Consider the following 13795-nt stretch of genomic DNA (forward strand, 5'->3'; position numbering starts at 1 on the left):
AACCTGGATCAATTTCTGCCTGTACGTGCACTTTTCACACTATTCTATAACATCATATACACAGACACGTCTGGAAGAGCAAGACACAAGGAAAAAGTGGACTGCAGATGTACACCTTTATGAAAATCAGTGTAACCCATAGCTCCCTTTTACAAAAGATCTTTGTATGCACCAGAAAAATATGTAAATATTGCACTTACTGGAAACATGCAAACGTTATAACACAGACTGCCCCCCTCACAGTGCCAAAACAGGAATGTAATGTTTAGAATGATAAAGGTTTTGTTGCAAATACAAAAAAACTACATTTGTAACAGCTGAAGGAGGATGAATACACCTTTAACCAACAAGCAATGTTTTGGGAAGGGTCAAGAATGCTCCTGGGTGCTGACAGCTTGCAATACAACTGTACTGTATTTAAATTGTGACAGCACAGGATAGCGATATAATACAGCCCCGTCTATGCAAGTTTATTGACCATCTACTGCCCTCTACTGTTCACAAATGTTGACGTTGAGCACAGAGTTCTGAAATCCTTTTTAGATATGATTCTGGGAAATGTATCTGGAATGCTAGCAAGCGGCTATCTCAAATTATTGAAATATTACCGTCTGGTACGCGCTCTTGTTTAAATTTCCTGTGCTGGACCACATTCAGAGCTTTCTTCCGGCTCAAGATACATAAAAAGAAGCAGTGGATTACTTCCTAACATTCTGTAATAAAGTTAAACTATTTTTTAAATCATCACATTAAGCAGACACTACTTTACCTGAATTTAAGTTAAACTCGTTAAACTGCCCCAACACACCGCCAAAGACGTGCGGGAGGATTGGAGAGGTGCTGTTGTAGAATGACATGATCTCCTGCTCTCCAGGCTCAGACAGTCTGGTGATTTGTAGCATCACCATCATAAGTACCAGCATTTAAAAATAAAACTTCATATCCCATCAACCTTCAGTGGTCTCAGACTGTGCCAGATGACAGCTCTGTAATATTATTGCATGATAATGAACTTGTTAATCCTATTACATCTCATAGTTGTGTCCCTATACTATAGAGAAGAAGAAACCTATAGAATTTGCTTTCAAATCCTACTGCATTCTGTTCCCACAGCTTGCATTGCAGAGCTTGTCAATCAAAGTTACAGACCACTCACATGTCTCTTCACTCGCTGATGACTCATCTGTAAGACACAGGCTTGGTGGAGTCCTGTTTGTTCTGCTTGCAGCCAAGGAAGAAACATGAACACTTAATACCAGAAAAATGGAAGCTGTTTTTTTGCCAACTCAAATTAAGGCCTGCAAATTCCAGCATTGTTATATCCATCCCCTGACTTCACTACTCTGTGAGTCCGGACACTTTCACACCATGGAGACCTGGATTTTTCTGCAGCTGAAAAACACAGGTCTCTGCAATGGAACATAGAAAACATTAATTTTTATGTGCCCTGTTCACAACTCAGTGGAGCGTAGAGAAGAAGAGATGTGCACTTACGCTCACATGAAGACTTTGTCTTTCTCTGCCGTGGTACATGGAAATGAATGAAATGTCATTTTGTGACATTTCAATAAAGTCAAAGAAAAAAAACAAAAACAAACTTCACCTGTTGGCCCATAGAACAGACATCAGACTACATGCTAAAACAGATCCTTGTAGGGCACATGGGCTGAAAGTGTTCTCAATCATTTTAAAATGAGTATAATATTTTAATTTCATGACTTACACCTCATTCACACAGGTGTACCGATCCGTACATAAGTACGAAGGGCTCTTTTCACCTGCATAGGATGTACAAGTGTTCCATGTGGACAGCCTGTTTAAATCAATTCCGTGCATAGACCTGCACAGATGTGTACTCCAGAATGCACTTGGAGATCCATGCAGCTGGCTGCCTGTCACAGATCTGAACTGGCTGCCTGTATTGGGCTGCACAGAACACCTGGGAATCCCACGCAGGTGAAGACGACCCATTGCATGGGTTTACAGATCAGTACACCCATGTGAATGAGGCCTTAAAGTGAACGTAAAAACAAAATCAATGTTTTTGTATTTTTATTTTTGAATAGAGCAGTAAAAGATCAGAACCCTTGTCAGGTTTGTAAAGCTCTGTTAGAGAGATTTAACTTAACAGTGTCCCAGTGACACAAAAACTGAAGAATGACCGCTCAGGAACTGGCAGCTTGTAATAAAAAAAAAATCAGCAAACATAAGTTCTATTAATCCCATCATAACATGGTCCCTTTAAAGCTGCTGTTCAGGCAGCAGGAAATCTGACAAACAGCATAAGGATGTCTTTAAGAGACACAAATTGGTATATTTTGTAAGTAACTCAAATCACAATTGTAATTCAAGGCATTTCCAGGCAGACGCGATTTTCAGGCACGCCATCCTTTTTAATACATTCATAAAACTCTCCTTCCCTGCTCTGTATTTTGGCAGTTTTCATAAGTGGATAATGGACTTTGTAATGAGTTCAAAATATAAAAGGGGCACAATTTACAAACACATTTCCATAGTATGTACATCTAGGTAAGGGGATACAAATTATATATTTGCTCCGATCGCAGATGAACAGTTGATTGGATCCATCGCGCAATACTCTTAATGACTCCACAGTCTACCCCCCCCACATGGCTGTATCTTGCCATGAATTAATTCATCTCCACATCCAAACTTAGAAAGGGCCCCAGGCTGCAACCTGCAGATAGTGAATGATCCTGGGAATCGGAAACTGGAGAGAACTTCCAACTTTCCAGTGTGTTCCTAATTGCTGCCGAACAGATCCATCAATACAATGCACAAGGCAAATGTTTTCTTTCTATAAATGGGAGGCTTTTTTTTTTTTATGTTTGCTGGAAAAGCTATTGAGTGCTGAACCTAATCGTGCTGCCAAACTTAAAACAACAGTGGGTCTTGTGGTTTTAGTTTGACATCAAAGCTGCAAGCACATAAAGGCGGCTCACAAGGCTGACACTGCAGGTTGCTATTTATAAATCTGACACCGTCTCCGTTAAAGGGAAATTGTCCGGTCGCTCTCCTGTATGATATTTATGTTAATGAAGAGGACCCCAAATGCATCCAAATACTTCTCCCTCGCTCCTCAGCACGGCTGGCATTAAAAATAACTTTACATAGAGGAAAGCAGTCTGGGGCGTAATCTTTACGTTCGTGTATCTACAGGGCAGCCATCAGGGGGGGACAGCCCATACACATGTAGGGGGCCCAGGCGTTACGAGGGGCCCGGCCGCCCAGGCCCCAACCATCGAGACTGAGTTGTTGCTGCTGTAGTAACTAGCAATTGCTAAAGCAGGGCGGCTGCAGAGTAAGCTGACGCAGCTGAAGGGATGTCTCTTTCCTGAAAATATGAGGCTGTCTCTTTACTGGATTGGGATGTCTCTTTGCTGAATATATGAGGCCGTCTCTTTGCTGGATTGGGATGTCTATTTGCTGAATATATGGGGATGTCTATTTGCTTGATTGGATTCATTATCATGTATTAAGTTGTAAGAGTGGTAAAATAGAAGTGGGTGCACTGAAGGACTCGGTGGGATGGCCAGTGGGCGGATTCAGTGGGACGGCCAGAGGGTGGGCCCTGGGGAATGTTGGTGGTGAGGCCAGAGGGGTCCATGCCTAATTGTGCAAGGGGCCCCAAAATTTCTGATGGCTGCCCTGTGCATCTATCAGCTTCGCACAAACGCTTCTCACCACAATAACATTCAGCTTATCCAATTACTGAGAGATTAGGCAGTGTGACCACATGGCAGTGGCACAGAGGACTTCATGTATTTGAAAAGTCTGAAAGGAAAGGAATGTTTCCATTTGGTTAATTTTTTAGATTACACCTTAGTGTCTGCAAGGAAAGTATGTATTGCTGTTGACAACTAATAGCGTTATTCTCCCTTCCTTTCCTTGCAACAGAAAAGCCACAAAAAAAAAAAAAAAAAAAAAAAAAGATCATTGTTTTGGCTGAATAACCTATAATAATAAAAAAAAATTATTAAAAGTGAAATTTTTGTGGTGTAATGGGGGAATCATCAGGTGTAATCATCAACCAGCTGCAATAACTAACACCCAAGATGGCAAAAAAAAAAAAAAAACAGAAAGGGGTATTTTATTGTTCTTAAAAATAGAGTTGGCTGTCTTATTGCACATATTCCTGTACTGCCTCCCTGCAAGCTCTGCAGCTTCTCCATTTCCAAGGACTACATGTCTCATGGTTCCTTTCTGCCTGCAAGCTGTGATTCCTGTATTGATGCCTGAAACTCCTCCTCTCAGCACCTCTGTAGTTCAGAAGGCAGGCTCTTCAGATTAGAATGAGTAGGCCAGACATAATTAAAAAATATAATGTGGAAGTGAATATATGGTTTTAAATTTGGACCATAGATATGCTTTACGTTCACAGGTAGCATCTAGCTTTAGTGTCTATAGATAAGGAGAAAACGTAATGTGGTTCAGCGCCAGACAAAAAACCTGAATGAAATCAGATCTCTTTATTATGGGCCAGTGAAATGCCCCTTCTGGAGCCATGCTGCTGCTTCATCGAGCCACAAGTACGAATGGCGGTAGATGGATGGAGCACTGTCAGACCACATTGTCACTTAGTAGGTTGACTCCTGTGTGCTTTACTGTCTGAATGCCAACCTACAACAAAAGAAGTAAACTCCCAAAATACTATGTTTCCAGAGAAGAGGGCTGCAAGCTTTGACATTCAATGCATGCTAAAAGTAAAAAAATAAAATATATGTTTTGCAACTAATTATTGTATTTTGCTCTTGTGATGTTTCTTCTGGCCGTAACTATTCTGAGATAAGTGTATGAGAGAGACATTGGCAAACAGCGCAGTGTTATCCTTCCATTTAGCAGAGACATGAGGACAGCTTAGATTTATGCTCTGGCGCGGACATTCTAGATCAGATGTGTAATCTTCAGATGCCACAAAAACATGAACTGACTAAAGACAACGTTCCCCAGCAACTAACACTACAAATACGGTACTGGTCAAAGTAATAGAGACCTACGTTCACAGCATACCAAGCCTGAGCATTTGCTCTCCTAGAACATCTATTACATCCTTTTGCTTTTATACAGTCTGAAGAGGGAAGCATAAATGTAAAAAGCATGTTTTTTTCTTCCTCCACTAGCCTATCAGCATAAACATATGGGAGCTGCCTTCACTGTCTTCTGCAGTCTTTGAGGCTGTCATGTTTTTCATTACTATCTAACCAGACAATGACCTGGAACAAGTAAGCAGCTTGGGAGTTCAGACTTTACTAGTTGCATGTATGTTCCAATAGGTTTCCTTTACCCACGTACCCCCAGATCAATGATCGAGATCTGAAGATCCCATCTGCTCCAGGTTCTTCCTCTGCTTGGGCCACATGTATGAATTAAATTTTCAACAGTGGAAACACAATATTACTTTGTTTCTCTACATCAGGGATAGGGAACCTATGGCTCGTGAGCCAGATGTGGCTCTTTTGATGGCTGCATCTGGCTCGCAGACAAATCTTTAATAAAGGGGGGCGTGGCCAGACGTGAGCCGCGCTGGACATGTAGTCTCAGAGCTCCGCCGCATCTACCACTCAATCCAGTGCCGTCCGCGTAGCTGTGCCCGGTGCCAAGGAGATTTCTGCACCTATCAACGGTACACTTTGTGGGCTACCCACTGCTACCCTCAGTTCATCTCTGGGTGACCGGATTGCTGCGCTACGGACACCGCGGCCTACTCATGGTACCGTCGCCGGCTCGTGTGCTGTGCATCTGAGGGCCTTGGCGATCACCACCTGGTAAGGAAACCTGCCATCCGCTCCCTGTGCCCCGACAGATGCAATCCCCTTCCCCTCTGACACCCGGGGACCCGCGGGAGCTGCCTCTCACATCCACTTCTAAGGCCTTCAGTGGCCTGCCATTTTCTCAGGGCCTATACTCCCCTCCATCACTCGCAGGCCTGCAGGTGCTTCACCACTCCGACCTCATTGCATGCCTGCCTGCTCTGCTCTCTTCCCGACCGGACTCCAGGAACTTTCACACGGCTCCATCTACTCACTGTATAGCTGCGGCCCATGAATATTAATATTAAATAAAGGGTTCCGACCCCTGAAATATAGTGTATGGCTCTCACGGAATTACATTTGAAAATATGGGTTGTTCATGGCTCTCTCAGCCAAAAAGGTTCCCGACCTCTGCTCTACATGTATGTCATGAAAGGGCAGATTTTTGCACCCATAACAGCACTCCAGGAAAGAAGATGGGGCATGACTACAGAGGAACGCTACAATGTATTGTATAATCCTTCATTTATGATGCTGTCTCTGAGCATATCCTGCACATAAATCCCCTGGATCAAATGACCTGCTACTTTCATACATGTCTTACATATGTCAGTGAGAAGATTAACAGAGAATCTTCTGTTGATGGTCCTTTGGATGTAGAGATTCCTCCATGAAATGCATGCACATAGGACTTACAACTCCACGTTCACACAACATTTTTAACTTGGAGTTCTTTTTTAAAGTGTTACTAAACCCACAACAATAAAATCAGTGTGTATATGCAGTAAAGCATGCTTGTTATACTCACTGTGGAACCTAAAGGGTTAATCATTTGCATTGTGTATAAAGGCTGTTTAATCCTGTCTTCTCTGATCCTTCTCTTTTTTCTTAAAAAAAAAAACCTGTTATTTACAGATCCAGGGGACGGGCTGCACATGCTCATTTTGGAGTGCATTGCTAGAGGGTTTTTTTTTTCTTGTGAAGAGTACATGTGATCAGCACAGGGCCAAATAACAATGTCCAAACATGTCCAGACAGAGAATCAGGGGAGAATTAAAACTCCTCCTACAAGCTTTATTAGGAACTGATACAAGTCACAAGGCTGCTATATACTGCTGATGATAAAAGGTATTTATCCGTTTATATTTACTAAAATAATTGCATTTCCATGTTCCGTGTACTGTGGGAGACCAGATATAGTGAATGCAGGTTCTGGGTTTAGTAACACTTTAATGGAAGCCTTTAGAGAAATAATTTGACAATGACACAGGGCAGTACTGGTGCATGGACAACAATAAGCTCTGCATTGACAAAGTATGGTCAAAGCAACTTCACAGCCAAAAAGAAAGTTGACCGCACTTAGGAATTGATGAAATGGAAGTGTTTTAAATCCTCATGAGAAATAAATACAGACAGGGCATCACACGAACATGCGACAGGTTGACGCGTTTCACGACACAAAGGATCGCTTACTCATAACCACATAGTTGGATGTTGGTGGAAAAGCCGCATATGTAGACGACATATTAGCTGGTGCCAATTCAAAGGAATTGAACACACCTGAAATCCAATTATCTAAAGTGCTTTTCACGTGCGGATTAAACACCTTCAACCAACATACTTAAAAGACAAATAATCACAACATCTCCACTAAAAGAAAGAGGAAAAAAATTGAACATAGTCACATTGCACTATTAATAACAAATCATATGTTCAATATAACCTTCTCCCTTATGTCTACAAAAATTATTGTTGTGATATGATATAATATAATATGTAGAAAAATCTAAAAGGAAAAAGAAAAGAAAAAAAAAAGGCAAAGCGACTTCTGCTATGGATCAGAGGAGTGCACTTTGTTCTGCACCCCTGTGCCTCATTTTCTGCCAACAGCAGGTTAGCCCGCTGTCAGCCGATCCAGGCTCTGGATCAATCCCGGGTTTATAGTCAGTATCCACCAAGATGTCTGGACCGGCAGCTGGCTCAGCCTCTCAGCAAGCCACTGGGAGAATGAACCAGCTGCTCCTGCCCCTCCACAGACCAGAGCACCAGTGAGTACTGGAGAGGCAAAGCAGAGAGCAGGGGCTGACAGTCAGAGTAGAGGTGAAACTGAGCGATCAGCAGTCGACGGGGGGACCGGGGGGTATAAATGTTTATTTTTATATAAACCCGAACTTCACTCTTAGCGCCGGTTCACACAGGCGCGACCCGACTTGCGGGGGCGACCTGTGAAGTCGCGGTGCGCAGCTCGCACCGCGACCTCGGAGCGGCCGGCACGGACTTCATATCATTGAAGTCAATGCAGGTCGCTCCCGGTCGCCCCAAAGAAGCTCAGGACCCTTTTTCTAAGTCGGAGCGTCTTGTGTCGCTCCTATTAGAACGGGTCCTGTGCTACTCTATGGCAGGCGACCCACGGCGACTTGTCAGGCGACCAGGTCGCCTGACAAGTCGCCCGAGTGTGAACGGGGTCTTAAGGTTTTTACTACAAAAACCAAAGAACAGCAGCTGAAATGAGAAACAATATCAAAATAAATATTCAGGAGGTAATAAACAGACCAAATTTTAAAGCAGATTTTAAGGCTGTTCTTGGGGTGGTGGCATGGCGTGGAGATAGAAGGAACATCTGTATCATAATAAGGAATAATCTGCAGTTTAGCAATAAATAAACTGAAAGGTGTCTACATGTCAGGGGGCCACCTGTAGGTCCCTAGGGCAAAATCACAGTTCTTGGCACACCCAGATTCCAAGCCTTCGCGCTCAATACCAACTTCCCATCTGAAAAGAATTTACAGCTGAATTTAGTCATCAGAGTAATCCCTTCAGACAGAGACAGGCAGCCTTCTGCTCAGCCATAAACTTTTGGGTCAAATCCATTTCTGATGAATAAGTTTTAGTGTGCATCACCAAAAACCATCAGAGGGCCAGAGAAGAAAACTGCCAGTCCTCGATATGAACTTATCAAGTCTTTACACTACACACTGGAAACTGCACTAACTGGGAACAAAGAAAACGTTTAATTGTTCCGTGAACTGAGTAACTGAGAACAGTTTTATTTGATTGTGTTGAGAAGTCTCCCAGAGTTTAATCTAACACTGAGGGAGCTAACAAAACCCATGTGTGTGAGCAATACCCCTCTATACCCCAGAAACAGATTCACATCAGACAACCGGGAACAGCATGCAGTGGATAATCCTTACACTACAAAGAAAACAGGATTCTATGTAGAAGGGTATAAATGGAGCCTTGTCGTCCATCTGATCCTATATCTGTTTTGGGGGAGATCAGAACATTAAACATACACTATATTGTCAAAAGTATTGGGACACCGGCTTTTACACACACATGAACTTTAATGGCATCCCAGTCATAGTCCGTAGGGTTTAATATTGAGTTGGCCCACCCTTTGCAGCTATAACAGCTTCAACTCTTCTGGGAAGGCTTTCCACAAGGTTTAGGAGTGTGTCTATGGGAATGTTTGACCATTCTTCCAGAAGTGTGTTTGTGAGGTCAGGCACTGATGTTGGACGATAAGGCTTGGCTCGCAGTCTTTGCTCTAATTCATCCAAAAGGTGTTCTATCTGATTGAGGTCAGGACTCTGTACAGGCCATTAAAGTTCCTTAACCCTATACTCGCTCATCCATGTCTTTTTGGACCTTTGTTTTGTGCACTGGTCCAAATCATTTGGTGGAGGAGGGATTATGGTGTGGGCTTGGCCCCTTAGTTCCAGTGAAGGGAACTTATAAGGTGTCAGCATACCAAGACATTTTGGACAATTTAATGCTCTCAACTTTGTGGGAACAGTTTGGGGATGGCCCCTTCCTGTTCCAACATGACTGCACACCAGTGCACAAAGCAAGGTCCATAAAGACTTGCATCAGTGAGTTTGGAGTGAAGGAACTTGACTGGCCTACACAGAGTCCTGAACTCAACCCGATAGAACACCTTTGACATGAATTATAGTGGAGACTGCGAGCCAAGCCTTCTCATCCAACATCAGTGACTGACCTCACAAATACGCTTCTGGAAGAATGGTCAAACATTCCCATAGACACACTCCTAAACCTTGTGGACAGCCTTCCCAGAAGAGTTGAAGCTTTTATAGCTGCAAAGGGTGGGCCAAATCAATATTGAACCCTACAGACTAAGACCGGGATGCTATTAAAGTGCATGTGTGTTTAAAGGCAGGTGTCCCAAAACTTTTGACAATATAGTGTCTGTTGGATTGGACTAGCTAGAAAAAGTTTTAGAACAGTTTGTATGCAGAGGTCTATAGACAATGTCCTAACACAAAGGGAAAGGCACATGCATACATTAAGCACACACACAGTTACATATACACACACATATTGAGAATAAATTGTTCTAAAGACTATTATGGAAAAGTAATATACGAATGTCATAGCAGTACAGAAATAAGCATTACAGAGAAATGTTACCACCAACATGAAATCCGTGCAGTTATATTGGAATGGTTCAGGGAATACCAGCCAATACATAAAAACCAGAATACAAGGCTTTATAAACTGTTGACATATTTAAGATATACCATAACCAGTACACGATATCCAATGAAACCCTCTGCCTGGAGAGAATGCTGTTAGAATTGGCTTTGCGTCCTAAAGCAGAAATGGTCGGATACAGCTGCAAGCGGATTAGGGAAAGCTGAGATATGAAATATTCACAGCCAGCCTTGCCTAAAATGCACTACAAAAAGGGCCACTTAAAATAGTATCATTTTTCAGATGTCCAGCACAAAACAAAATGGCTGCATGCAGCAACTAGCTAAGAATTCTCTTCCTTAAGGTACATGCTTGCAAGTCTATTTCTTGTGGCTTTCTGAATAAGTTTCTTAGCTGGATATTGGATTGTTTATGAGCTTTCCACGCCTCCTTATCAAGGCTTGTTCACATATTTGGATGAGGGGCAGTAAAACACGAAGGTTGAGCTGTATTTTTACCACTTCCCCTTTAGCTGAAGAGCCAGCGGCCAAGGGTGTACACATGCCATGGAAGGACTTATACCCCCTGTCGTTTTCGGACATATAAGTGGTGCGGAAGTCTGGCATTTAAGGGCTTACAACAGTCACTGAAGAAGTAATACAATGCCTCGCACCGCCTGTCAAATCCCCTCTTAAGAGTAATCCAAATGCAGATTGCTCTTCAAAGAGCAAAGCACATGTGAATGAGACCAAATATAAGAATATAATCCTACGTTTGCAAGAGCAAAGAGCAAGAGCAAAAGCACATCACTCCCAGTCAAGCCCCGTGTTTTCCCTTGCTCATTTGATGGACAGCTGCATTAAGTAAAAAAAAGCAACACATAGCTGATAAAAGACAAGAGAAAGGGAGGATTGGGTTGTGGACACATGCGCCCCTTTCTGGCAAGCAATGAAAGTCATTTATATACAGAACCTCCTCTGAGGGAATGATTACATCACTTCCGATAGTCGGTAGCACCACCACCTTCATCACCTCACAATAATAATGAGGGGAGGTAATGGGCTCTCTGCAAGATGGCATATGGATAACCTAAAATATGGATACGACGAAAGGGAACACTGGTTTGCAAGTATGCATGCATGCACTATTTTAACTTGCAATTTTAGAGTGTTTGCAGTAAAGCTGAACTCTGGGCACAGTATCTTCATTTAAATATGTTCTTCAATATTCACATATGATATAATTCCACTTTGTGTGCACCAAATGCCTTTACCAAAACAGATATTACCTTGTAAAAGTAGCAGTGACATCATCACTGCATTGTACATAGACTGTGCAGAGGGATGTGCCCACAGGCTGCCTGCAGAAAACTACAAGAGGAGCATAAACAAGACCAATTAGCCTGGAGAAGGAGAAAGAGCAGCACAGAGCGGTCCTAAGGGTCCTTTCACATGGGTGATTTGATCAGATCCCCCTGTCAGTTTTTCAGGCGGACCTGATCGGATGCTCCATGCATCCCTATGGGGCAGCGGATGTCAGCGGAGACATCTCCTCTGACACCTGCTGCTATCCGCTTTCGATCCTGTCTGTGAAATCCGGACGGATGGAAACCCTATTTTCCATCTGTCCAGCGGATCGGATGAGAATGTATAGGCAGTCCATTCTCATCCGATTCCCCCATAGAGGACAGCAGGGATCTGACAGCTCCGTCTCCGCTCTGTGTGCTGTCATCCGCCTGCTCAGTGGCGATCGGCGGATCGATCCCCCGCTGAGCAGAGAACGGACCTCATCGGAAGCTGACCGTGTGAAAGGACCCTAACTAAAGTACTGCACAGATTTAGAAAAAATACAGTAAAGCACACCAAGACTCAAAAAGAATACACATGGCAAATGTATTTATTGAATATTTGCCTATCGCGGAGTTCAGCTTTTAAGGCTTAGTCCACCTTTGTGACAATGGGGTTTATTTACAAAAGAGAAATCCACTGTGCACTACAAGTGGATAGCAAGTGCACTTGGAAGTGAAGTTGCTGTAGATCTGAGGGGGACATGCAAGGGCAATAAAAACAGCATTTTTGCCTCTTCTTCAGCTTTTTATCTGCATTGGAATTCGGCACATCACCCATTCACAGATCTAAGTCACATCTGCCACTGCGGCGGAGGGATTAACAGATCTCAATAGAGCACAAGTTGCAGTCTATTGATTATTTCCTTCAGCCCCTTAACAGTAGATCCATACCTCAGTGTAGAAGCCTATGCATTCCACCTACTATGCACTGATTAAGGTTGCAATGCTCTGCAGGCTTGAATGCAAAAATGTAATAAATGCATTTTTTTCTTTTAATAAAGTGGTTGTAAACATCTGAAATGAAAAATAAAGAAAACAAATCCTTCTCTAGCCTGTACTTGCCTCTATCCAAATAACCTAGTATGATTCCCGTCTCCTCTTTCCTTACTGTTATCTGAATGATTCACATCTGACAGTCTATGCTGACAACACAGAATCCCTGAAGATGGCCTTGGCCTAGGCGACTGACAGCCTCACCTGGGTGTGTGTTTCTTTGAGACTGTGTAGAGAGGGGTGTATCCTTTCCCTTCACTTAGGTCTCAGATTACATTAAGCTTGGTGCTCTATGCCAGTGGTCCTCAACCTTGGCCTACAGGGCCCACTAACAGATTTGCAAGATAACTGAAATACATCCCAGGTGATATCATTTGCTGCTCAGTGATTGCAGTACTCTAGTCTGCATCTCCCCAAGGTAATACTTAAAATCTGGCCTGTTAGTGGGCCCTGAGGACCGGAGTTGAGGACCACTGCTCTATGCTGTGCAGTGTGTGAAATCAGATCCCCAACCCCTGCCACTGGAAGCTCAAAAATCCTGTGCAAATTATGGACTATGAATGGATGTAGAGGAGAGAGGGCTGCAGATAAACTGTGTATCACCTTCTCCGGCCACTCCCCCTAATGACATCTTCCACGTCAAAATGCATTGGGTGGGGCCAACGGAAGTGACGTCACCACGTATGCTGATACCGGAAGCGGGCCTATACTCAGACACTTCTGGTGTCTATTATGCGATATCACTTTTCTGGCTTGCTATACACGTGAGCATGCATTTCATTGCTTTTAATAAACAATGCGGTTTTAACTTTACTATACTACGCAAGTTCCTCTTTCTGTATGATATTGCCACTAAGAATTGTTGGAGTGCCCACAATAAAATATGTGTGGAGATCTTGTGAAGAAATGGCAGTTTAACCATTTGAGTGATGTTTGACCATATTTTTTAGAGGTGGTCAAATCTAACCAGTAAGGGCCACTTGGGACTATTGAGGTGGACACTGGTTGGTGGGTTCTTTACCTATAGGCATAGGAAGAAGGTTGCTGGGACTTCTTTCCTTTGTTGCCACTGTCTTCAGTAGAGGTTTCCTTTGTCACATTTTTTCTAAGGACACTTTTCATCGAAATTGGATTTTTGTTGTCTACAGTATATTGCTGATATTTAGGTCATGTAATTTTATTTGCACAACTAATGCTGCACTTGTTTTTATAATATGTAGGGGTTATCACCCACTTTGACGGGAGT

At 43.0% G+C, this 13795-nt stretch overlaps 1 protein-coding gene across 2 annotated transcripts in view; it reads right to left on the reverse strand.

Moving 5' to 3' along the window:
• Positions 1 to 13795, reverse strand: part of BANP (BTG3 associated nuclear protein) — a 645526-nt gene that overhangs the window by 161956 nt on the left and 469775 nt on the right. The gene's annotated exons all lie outside the window — the stretch shown is intronic.

Source organism: Pelophylax lessonae, assembly GCF_965119305.1.
Source record: "Pelophylax lessonae genome assembly, chromosome: 10".
Lineage (NCBI taxonomy): Eukaryota > Metazoa > Chordata > Amphibia > Anura > Ranidae > Pelophylax > Pelophylax lessonae.